This window comes from Ranitomeya variabilis, chromosome 1, assembly GCF_051348905.1.
Source record: "Ranitomeya variabilis isolate aRanVar5 chromosome 1, aRanVar5.hap1, whole genome shotgun sequence".
NCBI classification, from domain to species: Eukaryota; Metazoa; Chordata; class Amphibia; order Anura; family Dendrobatidae; genus Ranitomeya; species Ranitomeya variabilis.
Window position 1 is genome coordinate 1,115,631,714 of NC_135232.1, and position 19,162 is coordinate 1,115,650,875.

The 19,162-nt window shown below is 43.7% G+C and overlaps 1 protein-coding gene across 2 annotated transcripts in view; it reads right to left on the reverse strand.

The window, feature by feature from the left end:
• Positions 1-19,162, reverse strand: part of UVSSA (UV stimulated scaffold protein A) — an 81,510-nt gene that overhangs the window by 34,871 nt on the left and 27,477 nt on the right. The window lies entirely within an intron of this gene.

The window sequence follows — 19,162 nt, forward strand, 5'->3', positions numbered from 1 at the left end:
ATGGAGGATGTGGTTCCTGAGTTCCTAACCCCACCCCCTGGGGTCATTGGAGGATGTGGTTCCTGAGTTCCTAACCCCACCCCCTTGGGTCATTGGAGGATGTGCTTCCTGAGTTCCTAACCCCACCCCCTGGGGTCATTGGAGGATGTGGTTCCTGAGTTCCTAACCCCACCCCCTTGGGTCACTGGAGGATGTGCTTCCTGAGTTCCTAACCCCACCCCCTGGGGTCATTGGAGGATGTGGTTCCTGAGTTCCTAACCCCACCCCCTTGGGTCACTGGAGGATGTGCTTCCTGAGTTCCTAACCCCACCCCCTGGGGTCATTGGAGGATGTGGTTCCTGAGTTCCTAACCCCACCCCCTTGGGTCACTGGAGGATGTGCTTCCTGAGTTCCTAACCCCACCCCCTGGGGTCATTGGAGGATGTGGTTCCTGAGTTCCTAACCCCACCCCCTTGGGTCACTGGAGGATGTGCTTCCTGAGTTCCTAACCCCACCCCTGGGGTCATTGGAGGATGTGGTTCCTGAGTTTGCGTTCCCAACCCAACCCCCTGGAGTCATTGTCTGTGATCGGTAACAGGTGATAACATGAAAAACGTTTCTCTCTCAGTAAAGGTAGTGCAGAGGGAAGAAAATACAGTAACAGGCTATGATTGGTAAGAGGGATGATATCATGAAAAAAAAAAAAAAAAAAAGATCCTGTACTCCCCTGGGCAACAAAAAGCTATACAGAGGAGATATCACAGTAACATGATATGCTAAGTAAAAAGGGTCGTACAAGAGAAGACCGAAACATACTATGATTGGTAAGAGGGATGATAATATGAAGACTGGATCCTATACTCCCCCAACCACCACATAAATGGTAAAAAGCTATACAGGGAAGAGATCACAATATCAGGCTGTTAGGTATTAAAAAAAAAAAAAAAAAAAAAAAAAAGGTGATAACATGAAAAAAGTTCCTCCATCCATCTGGGGTCAGTGACGGTTGTACAAGAAGAAGTAGTGAAGACAATAACATGGTGTGATTGGTATGAGGGATGATAACATGAAGAAAGGATGCTGTATCTATGAGGTGACAAGAGCAGAGTTTATAACATTTGGCTATGATAGCTAAAAAAAAGGTTAGTGGAGAATGTACAAGAAGAAGGGAAGACCGTTATTCTTATATGCTACGATTGGTAAGTGGGATGATAACATGAAGAAAAGTTCCGGCACAGATAGATGCAACAGAAATAAAAACACTGCGTGCATCATCAGATGTAAGCTCATGAATTTCCTACAGAAGTCAATGAACATTTAAAATATTACGCAAAAAAAAAAGAAACAAAACAAACACAAAGAAGCCCTGTATTCGGTGGGTCGAGATAAAGAAATAAATAAATGAAAAAGAATAAAAAACAAATCCAATATGGAGTAACCACCCAGTACCCATTCACCCGCCAGGCTCACTTCTCCCTACATACGAAGAATAGCCAAAGACCAAAGACTCCTAGCCATCCATGGACGGGGATATTGTACATTTTATTGCAAATTTATGGTAAATGTTTCTGCAGTTCCCCTGTGTTCCATAACTCTGACCCTCCGAGGCCTGGACTCCACAAGATCTTTGAAGGAGTCCTGTGGAATTTGCACAAGGACATTAGAGCAGAGCCGTGAAATCTAGTCAAGTCACCACCTTGACCTCTTTAAAATATTCCTTAAAAAGGTAATACCTCAGCAGATGTTGGCTATGTAATCTTAGAGCAGCATGTTATAGGGGCAGAGACCCAGATTCCAGCGATGTGTCACTTACTGGGCTGTGTGTTGCTGTTTCAAGAATATCAGTGTTTTAACAGCAGGAGATTACCAGTAGAGGACTAGGTGTCTCGTGCCTCCTGGTCCAACCACAACCCCCACCACTGATTAGCAGCTTTCTGTCAATACACAGTGTACACAGAAAGTTGTCAATCACTGGTGTGGGTGGGGTTATACAGAGAGAAAGCAGCCAATCAGTGGTGTAGGCCAGGTTACACAGGGCTCAGCATTCAGAGCTCTGCTAGAAATGCAGCAGAGAAAACGTGGTTGTATCAAAATGACAGCATGCAGCCCATCAAGTGATACATCGCTGGATTCAGGCCTTTTGCCTCTACATCATACTGCTCTCAGTTTTCATAACAAAAACCTGCTGACAGAATCCTTTTAAATAATTTATGGACAGTTTTTGCAGCTTGGCATGCACATTACCCTGTAGAAAGAGGGACCTGCCATTAGGAAACATTGTTGCCGTAAAGTAGTGTACTGGCTTTGGTATATCCACATGAAAGCCAGTTCACAGAGCATTGCCCCCACCATCAAACTGCCTCCACTGGCTTGTGTATCGGTACGTCATCCATTGTCGATTATTAAGGACCTTGGTTTTATATTGAACAGAACCTCAATATCTCACAGCCCACTTAAATGCTTGGCTAGAAAGAAGGTCTAGGTGTGAAAAAAGGATGAGCCTGCACTATGCAGCACTGCACCATCGTACCTGCAGAGGGAGCCAATCAGTTACCCCACAGTGCCCATGCTACCAGGCAAAGACCTTGCGGCTCTGTGCCACAACACCCCAAGGCACCAACAGCAAGACAGTTTGGTGGTGTGACCCAGAGCCCAGCAGCATGGATCTTGTTGGATGCCCGGTTTGCTGCCGCTTTCATCACTTTTTCATGACTTATTGACGACACACCTTCTTCCATGAGGCTGTAGGTATCCACTTGAAGAGGTCACCATGACACAGCAGTGGACATAACTCTTTGGATCAATAAGTATTAAGATTAAAGATCTCCTTTGTTACAATATGTTCTTAACAATGATTCTTAACAGAGATTTCAGTTGTCCTTACTCTCCATCTCCAGAAATCTAAGGGCCTGGTCAAAAAATAAGGATCAAAATTGTCCATTTATTTGCTCTCATTTTATTCCCGCTTCTCTTCTGAGTTTTCCATTTTTTTATTTTTTAAAATCCACCATACGGATCTTGAGATATGGATCTTTTTATTTCGTGCTTTATCAACAGGATCCTCTGGGGCGTGTCTTTAGGTTGCGCCGCATTACCATGTGAGCCACGCCCACTTGCTTTACGCCATAAAAATTTGCACTTAATAAAAAGGTCCGTATCTCAGGATCCGTATGGCGGATTTAAAAAAATAAAAAATCGGAATACTCAGGGGACTGGCGGGAATAAGATAAGAGCAAAAGCTGGTCACCTTTCACATTTGCTGTTAAATATGTATAAATTACCATTAGTCTGGAAAACATTGCGCCTCTTCGAATATTTCCATCTCCTGTCTGCCGCTACAATAGCCCTGTGTGAGTCCTGTCTAATGTACGGGTGGGGGCCAATCTTCACGCTGGAGAATCTGTGTACTGATAACAAGAACATACTTTCCCCTTAGTCCTCTCTTCTCCCATAACCCGCCGACATAATCAGATGCAAATTCATTTTGTTTAGGTACGATGCATGAGCGATGCATTTAGACACTATGGGTCCCATCCATCACGGGAAACTGTAATTTTTGTTATCAGTCTAACACTAATCAAAAGGGAAACCCTGCCACTATCGCTGACCTGTGAAACGTCCCAATTATACTCCTGGAAATGACAGGAGCACTTAACTTCCTCGCTGAGCAAATGACGACGATCAATCAACTCTGAATAACAATGAGCTGCGGAGCTGAAAATTATTTTTTGTATAGAATCTCCCCGGGAATTTATGAAAGGTGAAAAGCAACCCAAGGTTTTAGGGGGCATTACCGCTTTCACTGACAGCCGCGCATATCAAACACTAAACACAATTTATGGATTTTAATTTCCTAAAAAGGTAGATGCGAGTCTGGCTCTACAATGCATAACATATAGTGCCAAGCCTCTACAGGAGGAACGTTAGCCTTATTCTACGCACTTTCTGGTTTAGGACTTTCTTAAATATAGAAGTAGCTCCTTGACGCTGACCTCTGATACACAAGACCTTAAGGTCCTACTAGTTCCATTACATAATCCCTAATCACCAAAATTAATCTCTTTTCATTAGGATTTTCCTAAAACTACTGTGATCACCAGTGATCGATAAGAAATCAACAAGTGTCACATTTCCACACAGCACTCCCACAGGAGAAATGAGGAATTACACAATTCTCACTGAAATTAATGAGATGGCACTTGGGGGTCTTCCAAAGCTTTTTTTATTTTTAATTTTATTTATTTTTTAAGATTCTCTCATCTCTAATAAATGAGGGTCCATTTGGTTCTACAATCCATTTCAAAATGGACTTCAGAACCATAAAAAAAAGCAGTTCCGGTCAGAATCTTACACCGCTACAGATATTTTTGTACATAGGGTTTACCATTTTTCGGAACTAAAAAATGTGATTAAACCAATAGCCACCACCTCACCCTGTCCCTCCTGCTGACATTGGTCCTGGTGGGCTATCTGACTGGCCCAATATTTGCACTTAAACTTGACTTTGGCCCTGTTTCCTGACTTTGCCACGCTCTCGCCTTTGGGATTGTTCATGCTTCCATTGCCGACCCTTGACTACATCCTCATCTCACCCTCCTACACCATTTTTCCTGCTGACAATCATTAGTGCCATTCCGGCCTAAATTACTGGTCCACCAGAGCACCTGGTAAAAATTGTTAAAAACTTTTCTTTTAACGACAACATTTTTAAAGAGCGTTAAAAACACATATACGATAAAACCTAATCAGGAAGTAGGGGGGAAAATAGCGCAGTCATGAAAGGATTAAAAAATCCACATCACTGGTGATTAACATAACATTGCTGATCAGGAAAATTATCAGAATTTATTTCACAGGTTTTTCTAAAAGTGTAACAGTCTTCTTCCCCTGCATTGTCTTTTTCACTCACTAAGAACTCACTGGTAGAAGTCAAAATTTCAGGATAAGGCAGGCTAGCCACTCACTGAGGAATCGGGCTAACTGCTGCCTATAGAAGACTATGGAAAGGGGAGTCAGAAAGGAGCAGCTGCAGATGGAGACAAAAGCAGAAAAATACAGACGGTGCTGCAGCTTTCTAGTAAGTGTTTTATATCATCCAATCTGCACTGCTAAACAGGGCTGTGGAGTCAGTAAACCAAACCTCCGACTCCTCAATTTCCATGACACCGACTCCACAGCCCTGCTAAACAATTCTTCTTTGGAGAAGGGGGTGATACAGGGAGGCAGGGGAGCAGGACCAGTTTACTTACAATTGCTCATTTTGCCTTTCTACCCAGCTAATTCTTCTCTTTTCAATTAGCGTTATGACATCACATGACCAAAAACTGACTAGCGGAATCAGTCTAAGCTCTATGTAGAAAGAGGTCAATTTTCTCTGCACAAGTCATGAGTCCCTGCAAAAGTCCCTGGAAGGGAGGAGGGGGTTGGAGGTTGAAGAGGGAAAGGAGTCATACAAGGACAAGAGACTTCCTGTTTCTACATAGGAGCAGAGAAAAAGAGAAGAATTAGCTGGGTAGAAAGGGAGAATGAGCAATTGTATGTACACAATGCAGGATAAGAACTTTGATGGGAGGAGGAATGCTTCTTTAATGGGGCTGCCAGAGAAAGCGGGCGTATAGACAATGAATGAAGCAGAGTTTGAGCATGCGCACTGCTGCGACAGCCAAAAGGAGGCTCAGAGTTCCGAAAGTTCCAATTTCCGGGATCGTGGGGGTCCTGGCAGTCAAATCCCCAGCAATTTACAAAATATCCACTATCCCACGGATAGGGAATAAGTCCTAAATCTTAGGATCGACATTCAGCACAATGTCAGTATCCTGGATCAGGCAAAATCCATAGATCAAAGGCGAAGAGGAAAGTTTCCGCAATGTGCGCCCGTTCCCAGTACTGCAGCCCTTTCACTTAGGGCTGATCCTCGGCACCAGGCACAGTCACATTTATATGGATGCAGTGCAGCGCCTCTCTTTTCTTTGGAAATCCCACAATCATAAATTAGAAGATTAAAAGGGGTCGCCCCCTTTCTGAAAAGTTTTTCATATAAACTCCAAAAATAACCTGCGCTTTATTCACCCTCCATGTGTCCGAAGCAGAGTCTCCAGGTGTCTGCAGCCAATGACGTGGACGGCAAAAGACAATCAAAGCCGATGAGCTCACCGACTGGCTGCAGCGCTGTCGTCAGGACATCAGTGCTGCATAACACAGACACCAGAGTCTCAGCAGCGCCTAGCCTGGGGAGGGTGAGCAAGGCGCACTTTTTTTTTTTGCTGCTCACGGAGCCTAGGATTTTTTATTTATTTATTTTTTAAAAGGTGACAACCCCTCTAATAAAACTGGCTAAACAAATTGATTTTTCATTTAATAAAAAAAAACCTAAATAATCTGATAGATCTCAGTAATGAGCCCTAATAAAGTGATGTAAACTAATTATAGAGGGGGGGGGGGGGTACGGCCAGAAGCCATCAGATATAATCCTCGGTGTCCACCCATTAAATACAGTTGCCAATTAATCTGTTTTGCGACCTCAATTATTTCTCGCCCGCTTTTTCCGCCTTTTGCCTGAAATAAATAAGTGAAGGGAGCGGAGGCCGTCCTCAGACACGAGAACTCTAAACTTCATTTGTCTTTCAGCGAGCTTGATGGCTGCGCATTTAAAAACCCATTCTGTCTTATAAAGTAAAAATTAAATGTACTCAGCTGTGATGGCGACCATCGCCTCTGCTATTTATATGCTAATACCCTCTGGTGGAAGCCTGCAAATTATTCTGCCATGCCAAGGTCTCATGTGCATCCACTCAGCCAGGAGATGGGGGGTCTCTGCCAGAAGGAGATCATGGCCGGCCGCTGGAACTGCTCCACTACCGCACGGCCGGCACCCGGCTCTGCCCAACTACCGCACGGCCGGCACCCGGCTCTGCCCAACTACCGCACGGCCGGCACCCGGCTCTGCCCAACTACCGCACGGCCGGCACCCGGCTCTGCCCAACTACCGCACGGCCGGCACCCGGCTCTGCCCAACTACCGCACGGCCGGCACCCGGCTCTGCCCAACTACCGCACGGCCGGCACCCGGCTCTGCCCAACTACCGCACGGCCGGCACCCGGCTCTGCCCAACTACCGCACGGCCGGCACCCGGCTCTGCCCAACTACCGCACGGCCGGCACCCGGCTCTGCCCAACTACCGCACGGCCAGCACCTGGCTCTGCCCAACTACTGCACAGCCAGCACCCGGCTCTGCCCAACTACTGCACAGCCAGCACCCGGCTCTGCCCAACTACTGCACGGCCAGCACAAGACCTCAATAGAGAGGTGCCATGCCAGACATATCACCTCCTCCTAAGTCCATGCAAAAGTAACGACAAAGCCACAGGCAATCCACAATATACATTTATTCCCAAAGACAGGTAGAGTATAAAAATATATAAAAAAGCCAAACACGTACCATAAGATGATTTTAAATATATTTTACTGTGAGAAATATATATATAAAATTTTTTTTTATTTTTTTTTTAAATGACTGTAATATTCTGAAATATAAAAAAATATAAATATTAAAATGTTTTTAATAAAAATACAAGATTTTGATCAACCGGCTCCTTTTTAAATCAATAGCTAAAACCTATTTTTTTTATAGCTATATAAAAAATGATTATGTAATTAAAAGTTAATGTAAATATATATTATAATTCACAATTGCTTTTAGAATTAAAAGTTAATGTGAATTATTTATTTAATATATACACGCGCACACATTCTATAGATACGGTATATATATTTATATTTCATATTATACACACTATATACACACATACCATACATTACATGGATACATGGTACATATTATACACAAACACAATGTCCCTATACACACTCAGTGTATATCTATATTTTTACACACTTTTTTTCATAATACATTTTTTTTAAAAAACAAACATTTAAAATTTAATATTTACAATAAATCAAAAAACGTTGATAAATACAATTTTTTCAGCTATTTATTTTTTTTAATAGACCGTTTTCATTGAGGGATAAAAGGGATATGGAAAATCTCTGGGCCCCCGTCACTCAAAAATCAGTACATTATAAATAATATAAAATGTGAAAAATAATAATAATAAATAAAACACCTATAGTAGGCATAGTATAGTATAGTATGGCAAAGGGGAAGGGAAGAGAAAAACAAACAGAAGTGTGTATCGGGGCCCTTAAGTGGACATTCATTCTCATTACCCCGGGATATTGTGGCGCAGTTTTGTTTTCATCTGAATTATCTTTATTTACAGGGCAATGAATTTCATGGCCAATTTCACTGAATTTGATATGGCGCCCAACTGCATTAGCCCTACACGTAGGGGGAGAAACAAAATCTATCAGATACCGAGATGCTAATTTCTCTCTGGGGACAAAAAAACCCCACAACCCTTTGTTTTCAGTCTTTAACAGGATTTCTGATTGCTTTATAGGGCAGCACATCACCGGGCTGTAATCAAATGGAAAGAGAAGGCCTCACGGAAAATACACGGGAGCTTAGAATTTATTATTATTATTATTATTATTAGTATTATTATTAATAAAAAATACAGGGGGAGATAGAAGTGTAAAATGTAACCACATTATATAATAACTATTATGTAGCAAATTATTTCGTATTTGTATTATCATAGTGTTTCATGCAGGTTGATAAATCTGTCTAATTTTAAGACACTGTAGACCAACTTTACACTTATATTGTGCCAGAAACAAGACAAAATTTTGTTTTTTTAAGGCGCATTAAGTCACACCCCTTCCTCTACTAGCCACACCCCTTCCTCTACTAGCCTCACCCCTTCCTCTACTAACCATACCCCTTCCTCTACTAGCCTCACCCCTTCCTCTACTAGCCACACCCCTTCCTCTACTAGCCTCACCCCTTCCTCTACTAACCATACCCCTTCCTCTACTAGCCTCACCCCTTCCTCTACTAACCATACCCCTTCCTCTACTAGCCACACCCCTTCCTCTACTAGCCTCACATATTCCTCTACTAGCCACACCCCTTCCTCTACTAGCCTCACCCCTTCCTCTACTAACCATACCCCTTCCTCTACTAGCCTCACCCCTTCTACTAGCCACACCCCTTCCTCTACTAGCCACACCCCTTCCTCCACTAGCCACACCCCTCCCTCCACTAGCCACACCCCTCCCTCCACTAGCCACACCCCTCCCTCCACTAGCCACACCCCTCCCTCCACTAGCCACACCCCTCCCTCCACTAGCCACACCCCTCCCTCCACTAGCCACACCCCTCCCTCCACTAGCCACACTGTTTTTATGCAAAGCCACGCCTCATGGGTCTTTTGACCTGAACTTGACAGCGTCCACTCCATGTATCACAACCCGTGAGCAGAGCGTAAAACGCGGATGTGTGAACGTGGCCTTATGGGCATGATAAATATGGTGGAAGTCACAAAAGATGGCCCGAATTATGTAGAAAAATCTGCGCACCATGTGTTGTCTCATCTTCAGGAGCGCACCGCTCCCCGGCCTCTCGGCTTCCTGCCTGATGGGGGAGCAGTGCGCTCCTGAAGACTGACAGTTCTGACTAGCAGCATAGTCACACCACTCTCCCCAACTGTGCCCCCTCCCATGCCGCTATATTAGACAGCATATTGCCTGCATTCAGCGATCGATCAACTTCTGCAAGCTTTAAAAAAAAAAAAAAAGAGCTCAAAAGCGCTGCCTAGGAGACCGGCCTCTGCTGATAAACCACAGTGGTGGCCGGTATCCTAGACAACAAGAAGTAAACTGTAGAATTTAAAAAACAAAGAATAATGAGGAGTAAAAAAATAAAATAAAAAAAGAATCGCTTTTATTAATACTTTATATATTTATATTCTTTTTACCTCCTTGTCACATCAGTGCCCCTATGGCAACACTTCCTGCTCTGCGCACCACTTTGCCACCAGCGATGTGGACGGTGATTATCGAAAATCTGTAATAAAACTCGTCATTGAAGCCCCATGCAGCCAATCCCAGCGCAGAATTCATTATTTTATTCACAGTAGTGTAAGAAACCCGGGCTGCGATCCTTTACTTTGGGCAACGAGGTTTTTTTTTGGCACTGTCGGCTTTGATCAATCACTAAGACACATGGACCGATGCCAGACAGGAAGTGTTGTCGTAGGAACATAGGAAGAGAAGAGCAGCGGGCATCGATTTCATGACTTTGCAAAGATATAAGGTCTTCGATACGGTTATAGATACTTTTATTTTGGTTTTTGAGCATAGCATGTGCTGATTGACACACGCCAATGGGTTAAAAAAAAAAGTGATTATGAAGTCTTCATCAAAGAAAGTGCTAATCTGATGAGGAAATGACACTTTATATAAAGGTGATGAATACAATCCCCGATCTGTCACCCTGTAAGTGACGCACCGGCTCCATTTATCTGGCCGGAGAGAAATTGTGTGTGCACGGTGCGCCCTCCGGTGGTCACCACATAAAATGCGCTCTACAGACAAACACTCCGGGATGGCGGGGCCTTACAGATGGGACAAGCGGCACGGCCACGCATGGTAATATAAGCACCTTTGCATATTAGTTTATTTTTTATTGCTTAGTCTTCAGTGGCTTAGTTCTAAGAATATCCACTTTTGCCTCCCAAATTGATTCATACACAGCTCTTTTTTTTTTTTATTTGCTGCATGGGTCACACTAAGGTTTCCCTCCATTCTCCTAAGGATTTATGATCAAGTTTCTGGCAGAAAAAAAAAAAAAAGGAACATATTCCTTAACCCCTTCATGACCCAGCCTATTTTGACTTCATGTTAGTGGTAAATTTACGTCAATAATTTCTGCGTTTATTTGTGAAAAAAACGAAAGATTTGAAAATTTCGCAATTTTCACATTTTTAATTTTTATTCTGTTAAACCAGAGAGTTATGTGACACAAAATAGTTAATAAGTAACATTTCCCACATGTCTACTTTACATCAGCACAATTTTGGAAACAAAATTTTTTTTGCTAGGAAGTTATAAGGGTTAAAATTTGACCAGTGATTTCTTATTTTTACAACAAAATTTACAAGACCATTTTTTTTAGGGACCACCTCACATTTGAAGTCAGTTTGAGGGGTCTATATGGCTGAAAATACCCAAAAGTGACACCATTCTAAAAACTGCACCCCTCAAGGTGCTCAAAACCACATTCAAGAAGTTTATTAACCCTTCAGGTGTTTCACAGCAGCAGAAGCAACATGGAAGGAAAAAATGAACATTTAACTTTTTAGTCACAAAAATGATCTTTTAGCAATAATATTGTTATTTTCCCAAGGGTAAAAGGAGAAACTGGACCACGAAAGTTGTTGTCCAATTTGTCCTGAGTACGCTGATACCTCACATGTGGGGGTAAACCACTGTTTGGGCGCACGGCAGGGCTCGGAAGGGAAGGAGCGCCATTTGACTTTTTGAATGAAAAACTGGCTCCAATCTTTAGCGGACACCATGTCGCGTTTGGAGAGCCCCCGTGTGCCTAAACATTGGAGCTCCCCCACAAGTGACCCCATTTTGGAAACTAGACGCCCCAAGGAACTTATCTAGATGCATAGTGAGCACTTTAAACCCCCAGGTGCTTCACAAATTGATCCGTAAAAATGAAAAAGTACTTTTTTTTTTCCCACAAAAAAATTCTTTTAGCCTCAATTTTTTGATTTTCACATGGGCAACAGGACAAAATGGATCCTAAAATTTGTTGGGCAATTTCTCCTGAGTACACCAATACCTCACATGTGGGGGTAAACCACTGTTTGGGCACATGGTAAGGCTCGTAAGGGAAGGAGCGCCATTTGACTTTTTGAATGAAAAATTATCTCCATCGTTAGCGGACACCATGTCGCGTTTGGAGAGCCCCTGTGTACCTAAAGATTGGAGCTCCCCCACAAGTGACCCCACTTTGGAAACTAGACCCCCCAAAGAACTTATCTAGATGCATAGTGAGCACTTTAAACCCCCAGGTGCTTCACAGAAGTTTATAACGCAGAGCCATGAAAATAAAAAATAATTCTTCTTTCCTCAAAAATGATTTTTAGCCCAGAATTTTTTATTTTCCCAAGGGTAACAGGAGAAATTGGACCCCAAATGTTGTTGTCCAGTTTGTCCCGGGTACGCTGATACCCCATATGTGGGGGTAAACCACTGTTTGGGCGCACGGCAGGGCTCGGAAGGGAAGGCACGCCATTTGGCATTTTTGAATGGAAAATTAGCTCAAATCATTAGCGGACACCATGTCGCGTTTGGAGAGTCCCTGTGTGCCTAAACATTGGAGCTCCCCCACAAGTAACCCCATTTTGGAAACTAGACCTCCCAAGGAACTAATCTAGATGTGTGGTGAGCACTTTCAACCCCCAAGTGCTTCACAGAAGTTTATAACGCAGAGCGATTAAAATAAAAAACAAATTTTTCTTTTCTCAAAAATCATTTTTTAGCCCGCAATTTTTTATTTTCCCAAGGGTAGCAGGAGAAATTTGACCCCAAAAGTTGTTCTCCAGTTTCTCCTGAGTACGCTGGTACCCCATATGTGGGGGTAAACCACTGTTTGGGCACACGTCCGGGCTCGGAAGGGAGAGAGCACCATTTGACTTTTTCAACGCAAGATTGGCTGGAATTAATGGTGGCGCCATGTCGCGGTTGGAGACCCCCTGATGTGCCTAAACAGTGGAAACCTCTCAATTCTAACTCAAACACTAACCCCAACATACCCCTAACCCTAATCCCAACCACAACCCTAACCCCAACACACCCCTAACCCTAGTCTTAACCCTAATTCCAACCCTAACTCTAATTCCAACCCTAACCCTAAGGCTATGTGCCCACGTTGCGGATTTGTGTGCGGATTTTTCGGCACCGTTTTTGACAAATCTGCAGGTAAAACGCACTACGCTTTACCTATGGACTTACCGCGGATTTCCAGTGTTTTTTGTGTGGATTTCACCTGCGGATTCCTATTATGGAGCAGGTATAAAACGCTGAGGAATCCACACAAAGAATTGACATGCTGCGGAAAATACAACGCAGCATTTCCGCGCTGTATTTTCCGCACCATGGGCACAGCGGATTTGGTTTTCCATAGGCTTACGTGGTACTATAAACATGATGGAAAACTGCTACGAATCCGCAGCAACCAATCCGCTGCGGATCCGCAGCCAAATCCGCACCGTGTGCACATAGCCTAATTCTAACCCTAATTGTAACCCTAATTGTAACCCTAAGTGCAACCCCAACGCTAAGTGCAACCCCAACCCTAAGTGCAACCCTATCCCTAAGTGCAACCCTATCCCTAAGTGCAACCCTATCCCTAAGTGCAACCCTATCCCTAAGTGCAACCCCAACGCTAAGTGCAACCCCAACGCTAAGTGCAACCCTATCCCTAAGTGCAACCCTATCCCTAAGTGCAACCCTATCCCTAAGTGCAACCCTATCCCTAAGTGCAACCCTATCCCTAAGTGCAACCCCAACGCTAAGTGCAACCCCAACGCTAAGTGCAACCCCAACGCTAAGTGCAACCCTATCCCTAAGTGCAACCCTATCCCTAAGTGCAACCCTAACCCTACCCCTAATGGAAAAACAAAAATAAATATATTTTCTGTACTTTATTATTGTCCCTACCTATGGGGGTGATAAAGGGGGGGGGGTATTTACTATTTTTTTTATTTTGACCGCTGTGATAGAACTTATCACAGCGATCAAAATGTACAGGGAACGAATCTGCCGGCCGGCAGATTCGGCGGTCGCACTGCGCATGCGCCCGCCATTTTCCAAGATGGCGGCGCCCATGCGAGAAGACCGAGGACACCGGGACTAGGTAAGTATGGGGGGGTGCGATCGGACAGCGGGTGGGGGGCGGAGGGGAGAGAGGGTCGGAGGGGAGAGGAAGGCTCTTAGGACAGGACGGATGGGTAGGGAACACTGACGGCGGCTGCAGATCGCCGCTGTCGGTGGGAGGGCCAGATCGGGGTCTCCAGCCGTGGCCGATGCTATTGCAGCATCGGCCAAGGCTGGATTGTAATATTTCACCAATTTTCATAGGTGAAATATTACAGATTGCTCTGATTGGCTGTTGAAAGTGAAACAGCCAATCAGAGCGATCGTAGCCACGGGGGGGCCAAGCCCCCCCCCTGGGCTGTAGTACCACTCCCCCTCTCCCTGCATGTCGGGTGAAATTGGAGTTAACCCTTTCACCCGGCCTGCAGGGACGCGATCCGACCATGACGCATATGCTGCGTCACAGGTCGGATTGGCACTGGTTTTCATGACGCATACGCTGCGTCAAAGGTCGGGAAGGGGTTAAAGGGGTTGTCCTAAGGATTGGTGATCATTATCATTAGCCCAGAAAACCCTTTTCTTTCATCTTATTTTGTCTCGCAGTACAATCTTCTGTGTGCCCCAGCTAGGTCTCCTTGCTGCTCCTCACTGTCCTGGCTGCAGCAGGAGCCTCTCCCCTATCTGACTTAAAGCAAAAAAAAAAAAAAGTGTGGGAATAAAAAAAAAAAGATTAAAAAAAATGCTGCGTTTTCTGCACAAGAGTAAAGACTCCTCCAATACACATCAGAGTAATGTTGGTCAATCCCGCCAATATCGACGGGACCATCTAATGTGTATGGGGGTCCGGGGACAGATGAAGCAGTCAGCGTTTCTGACTTCAGACCGCCAATCCTTTTGTTCTCCAGGAGGATAAGCCACTGCCAGAGAGGTCTGGCAGCAGCTTTCTCAAGGGACGCAGAAGACGTGAGACAGTCAGTGGTTGGACAAAAGATCGGACAAACCATAGTTCAGCCGACAGCCACTGCGTATGGGGGGAAAAAAAAAATCAAGAAGTGGTCAGCACTTCGTGTTCCGCTGCGTGGGGCTGAAGCGTAAAAAATCTAAAAAAATCCTGCAGACGGAAAGAGTGAGGATGAGATTACCTCCCGGGTATGGTCAGCAATCAGTCCTCACTTTACAGCTCTTCTAATCCAGCATAAAATAGAATTTCCCAAAAATCAGATACAATTCAAACATTCCTATGGTTCTCTGTTCACATGTCGGGGGGCGCTGCACACATTTTGTTTTTCAGGAATAGTGCTTCGTGCAGAGTCACTTATTCCTGCCAAAGTAATAATAGATGCTGCATCAAAACTTGATGCCCCCATCCACCATAAATCAATGGTGTCCTTTAAGGATCTCGTACTGCAGCAAGCTATGCGTTTATAACAGCGACAAAACTGAAAATCTGGACAAAGACTTAAGGCAAGGCGCCCTTACACATTAGGCCATCAGCCAAACCCATCGATACTGGTAGGCTCAGCAGACACAAGTCTAATGTGTATGGGCCGCTTACGTCATGGGCAAAAGGTATATATATATATATATATATATATATATATATATATATATATATATATATATATATATATATATATATATATATATATATATATATATATATATATATATATATATATATATATATATATATATATTACACTTACATACAGTGGGTACGGAAAGTTTTCAGACCCCGTTACATTTTTCACTCTGTTTCATTGCAGCCATTTGGTAAATTCAATAAAGTTCATTTTTTCCCATTAATGTACACTCTGCACCTCATCTTGACTGAAAAAAACAGAAATGTATTAATGTTTGCAAATTTATTAAAAAAGAAAAACTGAAATATCACATGGTCATAAGTATTCAGACCCTTTGCTCAGACATTCATATTTAAGTCACATGCTGTCCATTTCCTTTTGATCCTCCTTGAGATTGTTCTCCTCCATCATTGGAGCCAGCTGTGTTTAATTAAACTGATAGGACCTGATTTGGAAAGGCGCCCACCTGTCTATATAAGACCTCACAGCTCACAGTGCATGTCAGACCAAATGAGAATCATGAGGTCAAAGGAACTGGCCAAGGAGCTCAGACAGAATTGTGGCAAGGCACAGATCGGGTCAAGGTCACAACAGAATTTCTGCAGTACTCAAGGTTCCTAAGAGCACAGTGGCCTCCATAATCCTCAAATGGAATAAGTTTAGGGTCACCACAAATGGAATAAGTGTAGGGTCACCAGAAGTCTTCCTAGACCTGGCCGTCCAGCCACACTGAGCAATCGTGGGAGAGGAGCCTTGGTGAGAGGTAAAGAAGAACCCCAAGATCACTGTGGCTGAGCTCCAGAGATGCAGTAGGGAGATAGGAGAAAGTTCCACAAAGTCAACTATCACTGCAGCCCTCCACCAGTCTGGTCTTTATGACAGAGTGGCCCGACGGAAGCCTCTGCTCAGTGCAAGACATATGAAAGCCCGCATAGAGTTTGCTAAAAAACACATGAAGGACTCCCAGACTATGAGAAATACGATTATCTGCTCTGATGAGACGAAGATAGAACTTTTTGGTGATAATTCTAAGCTGTATGTGTGGAGAAAACCAGGCACTGCTCATCACCTGCCCAATACAATCCCAACAGTGAAACATGGTGGTGGCAGGGTCCAGAGCACTCTGGAAGAGGTTTTCATCAGGATATCTCTGTACTTGGCCGCATTCATGTTTCCTTCAATGACAACCAGTTGTCCTGTCCCTGCAGATGAAAAACACCCCCATAGTATGATGCTGCTCTCACGAGCAGGGGCGGCTTATTGTGCTTTATTATTGTATTGTTAACGTTGTTACTTATGACTGTTGTGTTTGAAACAGTTAAACTGTAAAGCGCTGCGGAATATGTTGGCGCTATATAAATAAAGATTATTATTATTATTCACCATCCAACCTGACGGAACTGGAGAGGATCTGCAAGGAAGAATGGCAGAGGATCCCCAAATCCAGCTGTGAAAAACTTGTAGCATCATTCCCAAGAAGACTCATGGCTGTACTAGCTCAAAAGGTGCTTCTACTCAATACTGAGCAAAGGGTCTGAATACTTATGACCATGTGATATTCAGTTTTTATTTTTTTATAAATCTGCAAAAATTTCTACATTTTTTTTTTCAGTCAAGATGGGGTGCAGAGTGTACACTAATGAGAAAAAAAAATGAACTTTTTTTGAATTTACCAAATGGCTGCAATGAAACAAAGAGTGAAAAATTTAAAGGGGTCTGAATACTTTCCGTCTGTGCTTGAAGAAGACTCACACTTTGAGCCGAAGCATTGAGACACTTGCCATCAGTGGCCTTCTCCTCCCCTACAACGTAATTCCGGGTGCCAATGTGTCATCCTGTGCTTGGTCGTCCCTATGAAGGCCCTCATTGATGCCATCTTGGTACACCCATAAAGGTCACCGCCACGCTGCATCTCTTACATAGTTATTCTTACATCGTACTGAAGTATTGCAATGTATAGAACAAGTGATCAAATGGTTACAGGTTCCAGTCTCCTTGCGGGACTCAAAACAGAACGGAATAAGAAAAGTTTCTTAAAATGTAAAAAAAAAAAAAAAAAAAAAAGAAATATTGATTACAATTACATGAAAATGTAAACCATTCTCCTTTCTGCCATCCAAATATAAAGTACAACAACAACAACAACAAAAAGTACCGTATATACTCAAGTACAAGCCAAGAATTTCAGCCCATTTTTTTAGGCTGAAATTGCCCCTCTCGGCTTATACTCAAGTCATACCCAGGGGTCGGCAGGGGAGGGGGAGTGGCAGCGGTCTAAGCATACTCACCTCCTCCTGGCGCGGTCCCTGCAGGTCCCTGGTTCCCCGGCGCTAGCAGCTTCTTCCTGTAGTGAGCGGTCACATGGTACCGCTCATTACAGTAATGAATATGGAGTCCCATAGGGGTGGAGCCGCATATTCATTACTGTAATGAGCGGTACCATGTGACCGCTCACTACAGGCAGAAGCTGATGACTGTATGGAGCATCTTATGGGGCCATAATCAGCATTTGTGCAGCATTATATGGGGCGTATTTTGTATGGAGCATCTTATGGGGCCCATCATGAACTGTATGGAGCCTTATATGGGGGCTCCTGATTCAATATGGATATTCAAAAACACTTACCCTACTGATCTCTCAATTAATTTTACTTTTATTGGTATCTATTTTTGTTTTTGACATTTACCGGTAGCTGCTGCATTTTCCATCTTATGGGGCCATAATCAGCATTTGTGGAGCATTATATGTGGTGTATTTTGTATGGAGCATCTTATGGGGCCCATCATGAACTGTATGGAGCATTAGATGGGGCTCCTGATTCAAAATGGATATTCAAAAACACTTAACCTACTGATCTCTCAATTATTTTTATTGGTATCTATTTTTATTTTTGACATTTACCGGTAGCTGCTGCATTTTCCCCCCTAGGCTTATACTCGAGTCATTAAGTTTTCCCAGTTTTTTGTAGCAAAATTAGGGGTCTCGGCTTATACTTGGGTCGGCTTATACTCGAGTGTATACGGTATATATATTTGTAGATATTTGCCCCCTATAATGCTGCACATGGCCGATACAGATATTTGCCCCCTATAATGCTGCACATGGCCCCATAAGATGCTCCATACAGATATTTGCCCCATATAATGCTGCACATGGCCCCAGAAGATGCTCCATACAGATATTTGCCCCATATAATGCTGCACATGGCCCCATAAGATGCTCCATACAGATATTTGCCCCATATAATGCTGCACATGGCCCCATAAGATGCTCCATACAGATATTTGCCCCATATAACGCTGCACATGGCCCCATAAGATGCTCCATACAGATATTTGCCCCATATAACGCTGCACATGGCCCCATAAGATGCTCCATACAGATATTTGCCCCATATAATGCTGCACATGGCCCATACAGATATTTGCCCCATATAATGCTGCACATGGCACCATAAGATGCTCCATACAGATATTTGCCCCATATAACGCTGCACATGGCCCCATAAGATGCTCCATACAGATATTTGCCCCATATAATGCTGCACATGGCCCATACAGATATTTGCCCCATATAATGCTGCACATGGCACCATAAGATGCTCCATACAGATATTTTCCCCATATAATGCTGCACATGGCCCCATAAGATGCTCCATACAGATATTTGCCCCATATAATGCTGCACATGGCCCCATAAGATGCTCCATACAGATATTTGCCCCATATAACGCTGCACATGGCCCCATAAGATGCTCCATACAGATATTTGCCCCATATAACGCTGCACATGGCCCCATAAGATG